The sequence below is a fragment of the Saccoglossus kowalevskii genome, chromosome 9 (genome assembly GCF_978046115.1).
Source record: "Saccoglossus kowalevskii chromosome 9, keSacKowa6.1, whole genome shotgun sequence".
Taxonomy (NCBI): domain Eukaryota; kingdom Metazoa; phylum Hemichordata; class Enteropneusta; family Harrimaniidae; genus Saccoglossus; species Saccoglossus kowalevskii.
In genome coordinates this window covers 3428830-3446204 of record NC_140649.1, presented here as the reverse complement: position 1 = coordinate 3446204, position 17375 = coordinate 3428830, and the positions used below count along the sequence as shown (strand labels likewise).

Here is a 17375-nt window from a genome sequence, read left to right as displayed (position 1 = left end):
ATATTCATGCCAGTAGCCACGAGCCAATCATATTAATGCAAGACACGCAATGTAAAGGGTATCACAGACATGCAGTATTCATTCGTATTGACTGGTTCTTCCAATGTAAGTTGTCTGAGTGCATACCACTGGGTCCATGTGAGTACAACAGTACTATAGTAACAACCATGTTGGCATTGTGATAGAATTCTTCTCCTACATTTACATGTATATTTAACAATCTTGTTAATGGGTTGCATTTTCCAAGTACTTAATGAGTTTATTGATATGTTGTCTCATCGTTTCCTCTTCCCTATTAATACAACTGTATCTTGATTTGTATATTAATTTACATATTTATATTTACTATGAATTAATGTGATTTATTCAACAAAATGCTGATATGCTGAGAAATTAGATAGAAACATCTCTTATAGATGGACTTTGCCTTCACGGTTTTTGACCATGTTAGTGTTTTTTACTTCAGTTATGCAGCATATGTTAATTACACAGTCATGTGGAAAGATCCTTCAATAAAATAAAAATAGTCAGGCATTCCTTTTTTTTAGCTCCGCTGTCGACTTTGTCGAGCGGAGCTTATCATATGAGTGATTGTCCGTCGTCGTCGTCGTCCGTGTCAATGTTTTACTTTTTCGACTTCTTCTTGAAAACTACAAGCCTGAATGCTTCGATACTTGGTGTATATGTACCTTGGGTAGACCTCTCTTAGGTTTGTTCACTTCATGTTGATATCTTCAATTCTCTAATTTTGGTGAATATTTTTGTCATTTTTGGTAAAAAGTGATATTTTCGACTTCTTGTTAAAAACCGCAAGTATAATTACTTTGATATTACATATATAGGTACTACATGTGAATCTCTCTCAGATTTGTTCATTTTGTAATGATATCCTTAGTTCTCTAATTTTGGTGAATATTTTTGTCATTTTTGGTAAAAAGTGATATTTTCGACTTCTTGTTAAAAACCGCAAGTGCAATTGCTTTGATATTACATATATAGGTACTACATGTGGACCTCTCTCAGATTTGTTCATTTTGTAATGATATCTTTAATTCTCTAATTTTGGTGAATATTTTTGTCATTTTTGGTAAAAAGTGATATTTTTGACTTCTTGTTAAAAACCGCAAGTGCAATTGCTTTGATATTACATATATAGGTACTACATGTGGACCTCTCTCAGAATTGTTCATTTTGTAATGATATCTTTAATTCTCTAATTTTGGTGAATATTTTTATCATTTTTGGTAAAAAGTGATATTTTCGACTTCTTGTTAAAAACCGCAAGTCCAATTGCTTTGATACTACATATATAGGTACTACATGTAGACCTCTCTCAGATTTGTTCATTTTGTGATGATATCTTCAATTCTCTAATTTTGGTGAATATTTTTGTAATTTTTGGTAAAAAGTGATATTTTCGACTTCTTGTTAAAAACCACAAGTCCGATTGCTTTGATATTACATATATAGGTACTACATGTGGACCTCTCTCAGATTTGTTCATTTTGTGATGATGTCTTCAATTCTCTAATTTTCGTGAATATTTTTGTAATTTTTAGTAAAAAGTGATATTTTCGACTTCTTGTTAAAAACCAATAGTTCAATTGCTTTGATATTACATATTTAGATACTACATGTAGACCTTTCTCAGATTTGTTCATTTCGTGATGATATCTTTGATTCTATAATTTTGGTGAATATTTTTGTCATATTTGGTAAAAAGTGATATTTTCGACTTCTTGTTAAAAACCAAAAGTTCAATTGCTTTGATATTACATATATAGATACTACATGTAGACCTTTCTCAGATTTGTTCATTTCGTGATGATATCTTCAATTCTCTAATTTTGGTGAATATTTTAGTCATTTTTGGTAGAAAGTGATATTTTCGACTTCTTGTTAAAAACTGTAAGTCCGATTGCTTTGATACTATACATATTGTTCATTTTCTGATGATGTCTTCAGTTCTTTAATTGAAATGTGCATTTCTAACAGCGGAGCTATCTCAGCCAATAGGCTGCTTGTTTTTAGCTCCGCTGTCGACAAAGTCGAGCAGAGCTTATCATGAGTGATTGTCCGTCGTCGTCCGTGTCAATGTTTTACTTTTTCGACTTCTTCTTGAAAACTACAAGTCTGAATGTTTTGATACTTGGTGTATATGTACCTTGGGTAGACCTCTCTCAGATTTGTTCATTTCATGATGATATCTTCAATTCTCTAATTTTGGTGAATATTTTTGTCATTTTTGGTAAAAGTAATATTTTCGACTTCTTGTTAAAAACTGCAAGTCCAATTGCTTTGATATTATTACATATATAGGTACTATATGTGGATCTCTCTCAGATTTGTTCATTTTGTAATGATATCTTCAATTCTCTAATTTTAGTGAATATTTTTGTCATTTTTGGTAAAAAGTGATATTTTCGACTTCTTGTTAAAAAGCGCAAGTCAAATTGCTTTGATATTACATATATAGGTACTACATGTGGACCTCTCTCAGATTTGTTCATTTTGTAATGATATCTTCAATTCTCTAATTTTGGTGAATATTTTTGTAATTTTTGGTAAAAAGTCATTTTTTCGACTTCATGTTAAAAACCGCAAGTCCAATTGCTTTGATATTACATATATAGGTACTACATGTGGACCTCTCTCAGATTTGTTCATTTTGTAATGATATCTTTAATTCTCTAATTTTGGTGAATATTTTTATCATTTTTGGTAAAAAGTGATATTTTTTTCTTGTTAAAAACCACAATCATTTATGGTGAAAAATTATATTTTTGAATTCTTGTTGAAAACAGCAAGTCCCATTGCTTTGATACTATACATATTGTTCATTTTCTAATGATATCTTCTGTTCTTTAATTGAAATGTGCATTGTTAACAGCGGAGCTATCTCAGCCGAGAGGCTGCTTGTTTAATTTTGTGATTTATTTTTATTTATTTTATTCACAAAAATAAAATTGCATCAAAATTGTTTAATATGTTTTTCATGAAAATAAACTGCACGTCATTGTGAGCATGACTGTTAAATACAACTGTATAAGTATATACATGTATAATTTTAGTATATATAATCTTGCCTATTGTTTGATGGCAATTTTCTGAGGATCCACATCATCCTGTATCATTTGACTCTATGATGTTAATTTTCTGAGGATCCACATCATCCTGTATCATTTGACTCTATGATGTTAATTTTCTGAGGATCCACATCATCCTGTATCATTTGACTCTGATGTTAATTTTCTGAGGATCCACATCATCCTGTATCATTTGACTCTATGATGTTAATTTTTTATTCCTGTGTTTTTTGCCTAGAGGAGTAAACTATTCCCCTAAACAGTATGGATATTGTTTCTTGCACTATAGGTTTTTAAATTTAAACAAAAAAATACATAACTGCTCCTGGCAATTCCAAATGTTATCTCATTGTATTAGCCACAAACATCAATGCGATGATTGTAATCTGTAACATCAATGCGATGATTGTAATCTGTAACATCAATGCGATGATTGTAATCTGTAACATCAATGCGATGATTGTAATCTGTAACATCAATGCGATGATTGTAATCTGTAACATCAATGCGATGATTGTAATCTGTAACATCAATGCGATGATTGTAATCTGTAACATCAATGCGATGATTGTAATCTGTAACATCAATGCCATGATTGTAATCTGTAACATCAATGCCATGATTGTAATCTGTAACATCAATGCCATGATTGTAATCTGTAACATCAATGCCATGATTGTAATCTGTAACATCAATGCCATGATTGTTATCTGTAACATCAATGCCATGATTGTAATCTGTAACATCAATGCCATCAATGTAATATGATGACTGTATTCAGATATTTTTGGAAAATTATGAGTTTTTACACTTTAATGATTTGTTGCCCTTTTTTTAATGTATATTTGATATCTGTCACAAACATTTGATCAAAAGCTGTTGATTTTGTCCAAACCATATTAGAAAATATTACAAATGAAATTGTATCAACTTTGTTGAATTCACATGGCTTGATACAAGTGATCTTCACACACAATATACATGTATATCTGTTGGTGGCAAAAAATGAGACAGTTTGGTTTCTTCCACTGATCATGTCTGACAAGATACTGTCGGTGATTCCCAAAGAAAGTTTGCAAAGATATTATTTCAGCAACTGTCTCCTCACTTCTGTAATGTGACACTGTCTACTCAAACTGTCATATTTTACTGAAAAGTAAACTTCAAACAATCATCAACTTTGCTGCCCAAATAACATGGCCACATCTCTGTTGCCAGGTCTGTGCTTGAATGGCAAACAATAGAAGAAAAACGTTTACACCATCTCAATATTAAATCAAATGCAAGCAGTTTTTTATTCCTCCATCGTTCAGAATTACTGAATACAAATTCTAACATTCATTACTACAATACTACATTGTAAAAATAAATACTCACCCACTATTCCCATCATTGCACCCACTGTTCCCATCATTGCACCCACTGTTCTTACCATTGCACCCACTGTTCTTACCATTGCACCCACTGTTCCCATCATTGAACCCACTGGTCCCATCATTGCACCCACTGTTCCTACCATTGCACCCACTGTTCCCATCATTGCACCCACTGTTCCCATCATTGCACCCACTGTTCCCATCATTGCACCCACTGTTCCCATCATTGCACCCACTGTTCCTATCAGTGCACCCACTGTTCTAATCATTGCACCCACAGTTCTAATCATTGTGCCTACTGTTCCTACCATTGCAACCACTGTTCCAATCATTGAACCCATTGGTCACATCATTGCACCCACTATACCTACCATTGCACCCACTTTCCCCATCATTGCACCCACTGTTCCCATCAATGCACCTACTGTTCCCATCATTGCACCCACTGTTCCCATCTTTGAACCCACTGGTCCCATCATTGCACCAACTGTTCCCATCATTACACCCACTTTTCCCATCATTACACCCACTGTTCCTACCATTGCACCCATTGTTCCCATCATTGAACCCACTTTCCCATCATTGCACCCACTGTTCCTACCATTATATCCACTGTTCCCATCATTGAACCCATTGGTCCCATCATTGCACCAACTGTTTTCATCATTCCACCCAATTTCCCCGTCAGTGCACCCACTGTTCCCGTCAGTGCACCCACTGTTCCAATCATTGCACCCACATTTATAATCCTTGTACCTACTGTTCTCATCATTGCACCCACAGTTCCTACCATTGCAACCACTGTTCCCATCACTGCATTCACTGTTCCCATCACTGCATTCACTGGTCCCATCACTGCATACACTGTTCCCATCATTGTACCCACTGTTCCCATCATTGCATACACTGTTCCCATCACTGCATTCACTGTTCCCATCACTGCATTCACTGTTCCCATCACTGCATTCACTGTTCCCATCACTGCATTCACTGTTCCCATCACTGCATACACTGTTCCCATCATTGCATTCACTGTTCCCATCATTGCAACCACTGTTCATATCACTGCATTCACTGTTCCCATCAATGCATTCACTGTTCCCATCACTGCACTCACTGTTCCCATCACTGCATTCACTGTTCCCATCACTGCATTCACTGTTCCCATCACTGCATACACTGGTCCCATCATTGCAACCACTGTTCCCATCACTGCATTCACTGTTCCCATCACTGCATTCACTGTTCCCATCATTGCATTCACTGTTCCCATCATTGCATTCACTGTTCCCATCACTGCATTCACTGTTCCCATCACTGCATACACTGGTCCCATCATTGCAACCACTGTTCCCATCACTGCATACACTGTTCCCATCACTGCATACACTGTTCCCATCACTGCATACACTGTTCCCATCACTGCATACACTGTTCCCATCACTGCATTCACTGTTCCCATCACTGCATTCACTGTTCCCATCACTGCATTCACTGTTCCCATCACTGCATTCACTGTTCCCATCACTGCATTCACTGTTCCCATCACTGCATTCACTGTTCCCATCATTGCAACCACTGTTCATATCACTGCATTCACTGTTCCCATCACTGCATTCACTGTTCCCATCACTGCACTCACTGTTCCAATCACTGCATTCACTGTTTCCATCACTGAATTCACTGTTCCCATCACTGCATTCACTGTTCCCATCACTGCATTCGCTGTTCCCATCATTGCATTCGCTGTTCCCATCATTGCATTCACTGTTCCCATCGTTGCATTCACTGTTCCTATCACTGCATTCACTGTTCCCATCATTGCATTCACTGTTCCCATTACTGCATTCACTGTTCCCATCCTTGCATTCACTGTTCCCATCCTTGCATTCACTGTTCCCATCACTGCATTCACTGTTCCCATCACTGCATTCACTGTTCCCATCACTGCATTCACTGTTCCCATCACTGCACCCACTGTTCCTACCATTGCACCCACTTTTATAATCCTTGTACCCACTGTTCTCATCATTGCACCCACCGTTCCTACCATTGCAACCACTGGTACCATTGTTGCACCCACTGTTCCAATCATTGCACTCGCTGTTCTCATCATTGGACCCACTGTTCCTATCATTGCACCCACTGTTTCTACCTTTGCATCCACTGTTCTCATAACTGCATTCACTGTTCCCATCACTGCATTTACTGTTCCCATCATTGTACCCACTGTTCCCATAACTGCATTCACTGTTCCCATCATTGTACCAACTATTCCCATCACTGCATACACTGTTCCCATCACTGCATTCACTGTTCCCATCATTGTACCCACTGTTCCCATAACTGCATTCACTGTTCCCATCATTGTACCCACTGTTCCCATCATTGTACCCACTGTTCCCATCATTGTACCCACTGTTCCCATCATTGTACCCACTGTTCCCATCATTGTACCCACTGTTCCCATCAATGCATTCACTGTTCCCATCGTTGTACCCACTGTTCCCATCACTGCATACACTGTTCCCATCACTGCATTCACTGTTCCCATCACTGTATACACTGTTCCCATCACTGCATTCACTGTTCCCATCACTGCATTCACTGTTCCCATCACTGCATTCACTGGTCCCATCATTGCAACCACTGTTCCTATCACTGCATTCACTGTTCCCATCACTTCATTCACTGTTCCCATCACTGCATTCACTGTTCCCATCACTGCATACACTGTTCCCATCATTGTACCCACTGTTCCCATCATTGCATACACTGTTCCCATCACTGCATTCACTGTTCCCATCACTGCATTCACTGTTCCCATCACTGCATTCACTGTTCCCATCACTGCATTCACTGTTCCCATCACTGCATTCACTGTTCCCATCACTGCATACACTGTTCCCATCACTGCATTCACTGTTCCCATCATTGCAACCACTGTTCATATCACTGCATTCACTGTTCCCATCACTGCATTCACTGTTCCCATCACTGCACTCACTGTTCCCATCACTGCATTCACTGTTCCCATCACTGCATTCACTGTTCCCATCACTGCATACACTGGTCCCATCATTGCAACCACTGTTCCCATCACTGCATTCACTGTTCCCATCATTGCATTCACTGTTCCCATCACTGCATTCACTGTTCTCATCATTGCATTCACTGTTCCCATCACTGCATTCACTGTTCCCATCATTGCATTCACTGTTCCCATTACTGCATTCACTGTTCCCATCACTGCATTCACTGTTCCCATCACTGCATTCACTGTTCCCATCACTGCATTCACTGTTCCCATCACTGCACCCACTGTTCCTACCATTGCACCCACTTTTATAATCCCTGTACCCACTGTTCTCATCATTGCACCCACCGTTCCTACCATTGCAACCACTGGTACCATTGTTGCACCCACTGTTCCAATCATTGCACTCGCTGTTCTCATCATTGGACCCACTGTTCCTATCATTGCACCCACTGTTTCTACCTTTGCATCCACTGTTCTCATAACTGCATTCACTGTTCCCATCACTGCATTTACTGTTCCCATCATTGTACCCACTGTTCCCATAACTGCATTCACTGTTCCCATCATTGTACCAACTATTCCCATCACTGCATACACTGTTCCCATCACTGCATTCACTGTTCCCATCATTGTACCCACTGTTCCCATAACTGCATTCACTGTTCCCATCATTGTACCCACTGTTCCCATCATTGTACCCACTGTTCCCATCATTGTACCCACTGTTCCCATCATTGTACCCACTGTTCCCATCAATGCATTCACTGTTCCCATCGTTGTACCCACTGTTCCCATCACTGCATACACTGTTCCCATCACTGCATTCACTGTTCCCATCACTGTATACACTGTTCCCATCACTGCATTCACTGTTCCCATCACTGCATTCACTGTTCCCATCACTGCATTCACTGGTCCCATCATTGCAACCACTGTTCCTATCACTGCATTCACTGTTCCCATCACTTCATTCACTGTTCCCATCACTGCATTCACTGTTCCCATCACTGCATACACTGTTCCCATCATTGTACCCACTGTTCCCATCATTGCATACACTGTTCCCATCACTGCATTCACTGTTCCCATCACTGCATTCACTGTTCCCATCACTGCATTCACTGTTCCCATCACTGCATTCACTGTTCCCATCACTGCATTCACTGTTCCCATCACTGCATACACTGTTCCCATCACTGCATTCACTGTTCCCATCATTGCAACCACTGTTCATATCACTGCATTCACTGTTCCCATCACTGCATTCACTGTTCCCATCACTGCACTCACTGTTCCCATCACTGCATTCACTGTTCCCATCACTGCATTCACTGTTCCCATCACTGCATACACTGGTCCCATCATTGCAACCACTGTTCCCATCACTGCATTCACTGTTCCCATCATTGCATTCACTGTTCCCATCACTGCATTCACTGTTCTCATCATTGCATTCACTGTTCCCATCACTGCATTCACTGTTCCCATCATTGCATTCACTGTTCCCATTACTGCATTCACTGTTCCCATCATTGCATTCACTGTTCCCATCATTGCATTCACTGTTCCCATCACTGCTTTCACTGTTCCCATCACTGCATTCACTGTTCCCATCACTGCATTCACTGTTCCCATCACTGCATTCACTGTTCCCATCACTGCATTCACTGTTCCCATCACTGCATTCACTGTTCCCATCACTGCATACACTGTTCCCATCACTGCATTCACTGTTCCCATCACTGCATTCACTGTTCCCATCACTGCATACACTGTTCCCATCACTGCATACACTGTTTCCGTCACTGCAACCACTGTTCCCATCACTGCATTCACTGTTCCCATCACTGCATTCGCTGTTCCCATCAATGCATTCACTGTTCCCATCACTGCATACACTGTTCCCATCACTGCATTCACTGTTCCCATCACTGCATTCACTGTTCCCATCACTGCATACACTGTTCCCATCATTGCATTCCCTGTTCCCATCACTGCATTCACTGTTCCCATCACTGCATTCACTGTTCCCATCACTGCATTCACTGTTCCCATCACTGCATTCACTGTTCCCATCACTGCATTCACTGTTCCCATCACTGCATACACTGTTCCCATCATTGCATTCACTGTTCCCATCATTGCATTCACTGTTCCCATCATTGCATTCACTGTTCCCATCATTGCATTCACTGTTCCCATCACTGCATACACTGTTCCCATCATTGCATTCACTGTTCCCATCATTGCATTCACTGTTCCCATCATTGCATTCACTTTTCCCATCACTGCATACACTGTTCCCATCATTGCATTCACTGTTCCCATCACTGCATTCACTGTTCCCATCACTGCATACACTGTTCCCATCATTGCATTCCCTGTTCCCATCACTGCATTCACTGTTCCCATCACTGCATTCACTGTTCCCATCACTGCATTCACTGTTCCCATCACTGCATTCACTGTTCCCATCACTGCATACACTGTTCCCATCATTGCATTCACTGTTCCCATCATTGCATTCACTGTTCCCATCATTGCATTCACTGTTTTTACCATTGCACCCACCGGTCCCATTGTTGCACCCATTGTTTACATCATCACATGCATTCTTCCAAAATGTTACATAGATCAGTGGAATAGCAGATGTGATAATTGGAGAATATAGAACATGTTGTGACTCTCTCGCTCTCAACACAATCTTGATGCAATTTTAGGTATATTTACTGCCATGCATAGCTGTGTATACTCTGCTGATATTATTTGTACATGTACGTGCTGTTCTACTTTTCAGAGTAGTAAAATTCAATTTTGAATTTGAATTATTTTTGTATTTGATGATGTATGTCTGCACCTATATTTCTGACATGCCTGGACTGATCATGTTCAAACTGTGCATTACACAATACTTCATATCATACATAGCCTTGTGAAATCTGTGCTGAGTGGAAGACATTTTTATTGTAAAATTCAAATCTGATTCTACATCAGGTTCTTACTATCATTTGTAATATCAAATTTCTAGCACAGATTTTTAGATGGCTATATGTGTTTGTAATATTTCAAATATGTTTTATATATGTATATACATGTATAGTATTTGTAACCCTGATTGAATGTTTATTATATTTATAAATATACACGTATGTATATCATGTGTTTCTTGAGCCAGCTGTATTTACATGTATATGGACACATTCCTACACTTTGCATTCATTTCCCTATGGCATTGTGACTGTGATATTTGTATTTGTTCATGCTCTTGCATATATTACACTTATTTCATCCTGAATTAAATTTTATCTTGTAACTTTATCTTTGATTGAGATCAGATTTGTGAATGTGTAACAGTAGTCCTAATTTACATATCAAAGATTTCTTGAATGTGTACCATTAGTCCTATCTGAAAATTAGAAATTTCTTAAATGTGTAACTGATATACATCACCTGTTATGTAATGGTGTAACAAATATATATCACCTGACATGTAGTAGGGTAAAAAAGTTATAAGCTGCAATGTTGTAGCATAACAGATATACAAATGTACACCACCTGTCATTTACATGTAGTAGTATAACTCATTTATATCACCTTCCATGTTGTAGTGAAACATATTTTTTTACCTGAATTCTGTGCCATCTACGTACATGTATACCTAGAAATTCACCAGCCATTAATGAGTGCACTGGGAAGTTAACATCACATGCCATATAGTGATGTAACAGTTAAACATCACCTGCCATATAGTGATGTAACAGTTAAACATCACCTGCCATATAGTGATATAACCGTTAAACATCACCTGCCATATAGTGATGTAATAGTTAAACATCACCTGCCATATAGTGATGTAACAGTTAAACATCACCTGCCATATAGTGATGTAACAGTTAAACATCACCTGCCATATAGTGATGTAACAGTTAAACATCACCTGCCATATAGTGATGTAACAGTTAAACATCACCTGCCATATAGTGATGTAACAGTTAAACATCACATGCCATATAGTGATGTAACAGTTAAACATCACATGCCATATAGTGATGTAACAGTTAAACATCACATGCCATATAGTGATGTAACAGTTAAACATCACCTGCCATATAGTGATATAACCGTTAAACATCACCTGCCATATAGTGATGTAATAGTTAAACATCACCTGCCATATAGTGATGTAACAGTTAAACATCACCTGCCATATAGTGATGTAACAGTTAAACATCACCTGCCATATAGTGATGTAACAGTTAAACATCACCTGCCATATAGTGATGTAACAGTTAAACATCACCTGCCATATAGTGATGTAACAGTTAAACATCACATGCCATATAGTGATGTAACAGTTAAACATCACATGCCATATAGTGATGTAACAGTTAAACATCACATGCCATATAGTGATGTAACAGTTAAACATCACCTGCCATATAGTGATGTAACAGTTAAACATCACCTGCCATATAGTGATGTAACAGTTAAACATCACCTGCCATATAGTGATGTAACAGTTAAACATCACCTGCCATATAGTGATGTAACAGTTAAACATCACCTGTCATATAGTGATATAACAGTTAAACATCACATGCCATATAGTGATGTAACAGTTAAACATCACCTGCCATATAGTGATATAACAGTTAAACATCACATGCCATATAGTGATGTAACAGTTAAACATCGCCTGCCATATAGTGATATAACAGTTAAACATCACCTGCCATATAGTGATGTAACAGTTAAACACCACATGCCATATAGTGGTGTAACAGTTAAACATCACCTGCCATATAGTGATGTAACAGTTAAACATCACCTGCCATTAAACATCACCTGCCATATAGTGATGTAACAGTTAAACGTCACCTGCCATATAGTGGTGTAACAGTTAAACATCACCTGCCATATAGTGGTGTAACAGTTAAACATCACCTGCCATATCGTGATATAACAGTTAAACATCACCTGCCATATAGTGATGTAACAGTTAAACACCACATGCCATATAGTGGTGTAACAGTTAAACATCACCTGCCATTAAACATCACCTGCCATATAGTGATGTAACAGTTAAACATCACCTGCCATATAGTGGTGAAACAGTTAAACATCACCTGCCATATAGTGGTGAAACAGTTAAACATCACCTGCCATATAGTGATGTAATAGTTAAACATCACCTGCCATATAGTGATGTAACAGTTAAACATCACCTGCCATATAGTGATGTAACAGTTAAACATCACCTGCCATATTGTGGTGTAACAGTTGAACATCACCTGCCATATAGTGATGTAACAGTTAAACATCACATGCCATATAGTGATGTAACAGTTAAACATCACCTGCCATATAGTGGTGTAACAGTTAAACATCACCTGCCATATAGTGATGTAACAGTTAAACATCACATGCCATATAGTGATGTAACAGTTAAACATCACCTGCCATTAAACATCACCTGCCATATAGTGATGTAACAGTTAAACATCACATGCCATATAGTGATGTAATAGTTAAACATCACCTGCCATATTGTGATGTAACAGTTAAACATCACCTGCCATATAGTGATGTAACAGTTAAACATCACATGCCATATAGTGATGTAACAGTTAAACATCACCTGCCATATAGTGATTTAACCGTTAAACTTCACCTGCCATATAGTGATGTAATAGTTAAACATCACCTGCCATATAGTGATGTAACAGTTAAACATCACCTGCCATATAGTGATGTAACAGTTAAACATCACCTGCCATATAGTGATGTAACAGTTAAACATCACCTGCCATATAGTGATGTAACAGTTAAACATCACCTGCCATATAGTGATGTAACAGTTAAACATCACCTGCCATATAGTGATGTAACAGTTAAACATCACCTGCCATATAGTGATGTAACAGTTAAACATCACATGCCATATAGTGATGTAACAGTTAAACATCGCCTGCCATATAGTGATATAACAGTTAAACATCACCTGCCATATAGTGATGTAACAGTTAAACACCACATGCCATATAGTGGTGTAACAGTTAAACATCACCTGCCATATAGTGATGTAACAGTTAAACATCACCTGCCATTAAACATCACCTGCCATATAGTGATGTAACAGTTAAACGTCACCTGCCATATAGTGGTGTAACAGTTAAACATCACCTGCCATATAGTGGTGTAACAGTTAAACATCACCTGCCATATCGTGATATAACAGTTAAACATCACCTGCCATATAGTGATGTAACAGTTAAACACCACATGCCATATAGTGGTGTAACAGTTAAACATCACCTGCCATTAAACATCACCTGCCATATAGTGATGTAACAGTTAAACATCACCTGCCATATAGTGGTGAAACAGTTAAACATCACCTGCCATATAGTGGTGAAACAGTTAAACATCACCTGCCATATAGTGATGTAATAGTTAAACATCACCTGCCATATAGTGATGTAACAGTTAAACATCACCTGCCATATAGTGATGTAACAGTTAAACATCACCTGCCATATTGTGGTGTAACAGTTGAACATCACCTGCCATATAGTGATGTAACAGTTAAACATCACATGCAATATAGTGATGTAACAGTTAAACATCACCTGCCATATAGTGGTGTAACAGTTAAACATCACCTGCCATATAGTGATGTAACAGTTAAACATCACATGCCATATAGTGATGTAACAGTTAAACATCACCTGCCATTAAACATCACCTGCCATATAGTGATGTAACAGTTAAACATCACATGCCATATAGTGATGTAATAGTTAAACATCACCTGCCATATTGTGATGTAACAGTTAAACATCACCTGCCATATAGTGATGTAACAGTTAAACATCACATGCCATATAGTGATGTAACAGTTAAACATCACCTGCCATATAGTGATTTAACCGTTAAACTTCACCTGCCATATAGTGATGTAATAGTTAAACATCACCTGCCATATAGTGATGTAACAGTTAAACATCACCTGCCATATAGTGATGTAACAGTTAAACATCACCTGCCATATAGTGATGTAACAGTTAAACATCACCTGCCATATAGTGATGTAACAGTTAAACATCACCTGCCATATAGTGATGTAACAGTTAAACATCACCTGCCATATAGTGATGTAACAGTTAAACATCACCTGCCATATAGTGATGTAACAGTTAAACATCACATGCCATATAGTGATGTAACAGTTAAACATCACATGCCATATAGTGATGTAACAGTTAAACATCACCTGCCATATAGTGATGTAACAGTTAAACATCACCTGGCATATAGTTATGTAACAGTTAAACATCACCTGCCATATAGTGATGTAACAGTTAAACATCACCTGCCATATAGTGATATAACAGTTAAACATCACATGCCATATAGTGATGTAACAGTTAACCATCACCTGCCATATAGTGATATAACAGTTAAACATCACATGCCATATAGTGATGTAACAGTTAAACATCACCTGCCATATAGTGATGTAACAGTTAAACATCACCTGCCATATAGTGATATAACAGTTAAACATCACCTGCCATATAGTGATGTAACAGTTAAACACCACATGCCATATAGTGGTGTAACAGTTAAACATCACCTGCCATATAGTGATGTAACAGTTAAACATCACCTGCCATTAAACATCACCTGCCATATAGTGATGTAACAGTTAAACATCACCTGCCATATAGTGATGTAACAGTTAAACGTCACCTGCCATATAGTGGTGTAACAGTTAAACATCACCTGCCATATAGTGGTGTAACAGTTAAACATCACCTGCCATATCGTGATATAACAGTTAAACATCACCTGCCATATAGTGATGTAACAGTTAAACACCACATGCCATATAGTGGTGTAACAGTTAAACATCACCTGCCATTAAACATCACCTGCCATATAGTGATGTAACAGTTAAACATCACCTGCCATATAGTGGTGAAACAGTTAAACATCACCTGCCATATAGTGGTGAAACAGTTAAACATCACCTGCCATATAGTGATGTAACAGTTAAACATCACCTGCCATATAGTGATGTAACAGTTAAACATCACATGCCATATAGTGATGTAACAGTTAAACATCACCTGCCATTAAACATCACCTGCCATATAGTGATGTAACAGTTAAACATCACATGCCATATAGTGATGTAATAGTTAAACATCACCTGCCATATAGTGATGTAACAGTTAAACATCACCTGCCATATAGTGATGTAACAGTTAAACATCACATGCCATATAGTGATGTAACAGTTAAACATCACCTGCCATATAGTGATGTAACAGTTAAACATCACATGCCATATAGTGATGTAATAGTTAAACATCACCTGCCATATAGTGGTGTAACAGTTAAACATCACCTGCCATATAGTGATGTAACAGTTAAACATCACATGCCATATAGTGATGTAACAGTTAAACATCACATGCCATATAGTGATGTAACAGTTAAACATCACATGCCATATAGTGATGTAATAGTTAAACATCACATGCCATATAGTGATGTAACAGTTAAACATCACCTGCCATATAGTGATGTAACAGTTAAACATCACATGCCATATAGTGGTGTAACAGTTAAACGTCACCTGCCATATAGGGGTAAATATAAATAAAAATGTATTTACTTTATTCAATTCATGTTCTTCTATTAGATATGGTATTCACATTTTTGGCACAACCTTAATTCAGTAAACATTAACAGTCACATTATAATATAATTGTATTTCTTTTTGCTAAATTAGCTATGTCTTAAATGAAAGAATACTAATTACAAGCTGGTTAAAAAGACATGTTTTCAGTTTGGGGGGATTATGCATGAAACATACATAGAGTATAAACACATGGTTGTAATAGACCTCAATTTAATACATGTTCTCATTACATCCTGTGTGTATCGCTGCACATCTTGTTAATAGCAATTGTTGTGTACATGTATGTTGTTCATCGACTATGATTTATATGGCTCTGTCATGATAGTTATTTCCTGTTTTATTCCTGTGATGGAAACCATCTAAACCGTTCCACTTTACGATGACCTCCCCCCTACCATTAGTAAGCTTTATCAGTCCTATCTCAACACTGGTTTATTTCATGAAGTCTTCAGCTACTACAAAGTGTTACCATGACCAATGGAATTATCTCTGAAACCATTTCTGTTCTTCACATAAATTAGCATGAGCGTTAGCGTAAACATTGATGTATGTGTTCAATTGAGCTTTCGTATGCCCGTCAGATTCAATATACAGTGTTTACGTATGTGTTCATGTCAACCGCAATATGCCCATCAAATTCAGCGTCAGTGCTAACATACGTGTTCATTGGAGCCATAGTACATGTACATCTTTTCACATCTTTTGGGACTTCTCGTCTCTTCTGCAAAATTATTTTAGAGCAGACTAAAATGTCAATTGCGTCATCTCATTGAGGTTAATGTGTTTGTAATATCATTTAGGTTAGGGTACGTATTCTACCTTGATCTTTCTACTTTAGGTAATCACTTTGAAAATCTTCAATAACAAAACTTAAGTGCTGATAGAAAATATAGAACATTTTAATGTCACTGGGATTTCAACCAATCAGGTTCTATTCAAATTGCACTTATACATGTACACATGTATATGTACGTATATTTCTGATACTACATGTATGTTGTGCTAATGTCTTCGTGTTAGTATTATTGGTATATTAATATTGTACAATCTAGCGTATCGCACTATTACAATATTATAGTTATATTGAGTTTATGAGTCTCTGAGAAAATTCATCTAATGTTATGAAAATATAGCTGCTAAGTCACATGAAAACTACTTGATCT

General features: G+C 37.7%; 1 protein-coding gene across 3 annotated transcripts in view; it reads left to right on the top strand.

Moving 5' to 3' along the window:
- The window catches only part of LOC100366886 (protein O-linked-mannose beta-1,2-N-acetylglucosaminyltransferase 1-like), a 156811-nt gene that overhangs the window by 70712 nt on the left and 68724 nt on the right, over nt 1-17375 (top strand). Inside the window, exon 1 of one of the 3 annotated variants that reach the window (XM_085503059.1) lies at nt 108-138. The exons of the other annotated variants lie outside the window; for them this stretch is intronic. The gene's annotated coding sequence lies outside the window, so the exon portion shown is untranslated. Of the gene's footprint in view, nt 1-107; nt 139-17375 lie in introns of those variants that run through there. 3 annotated transcript variants of the gene reach the window in all.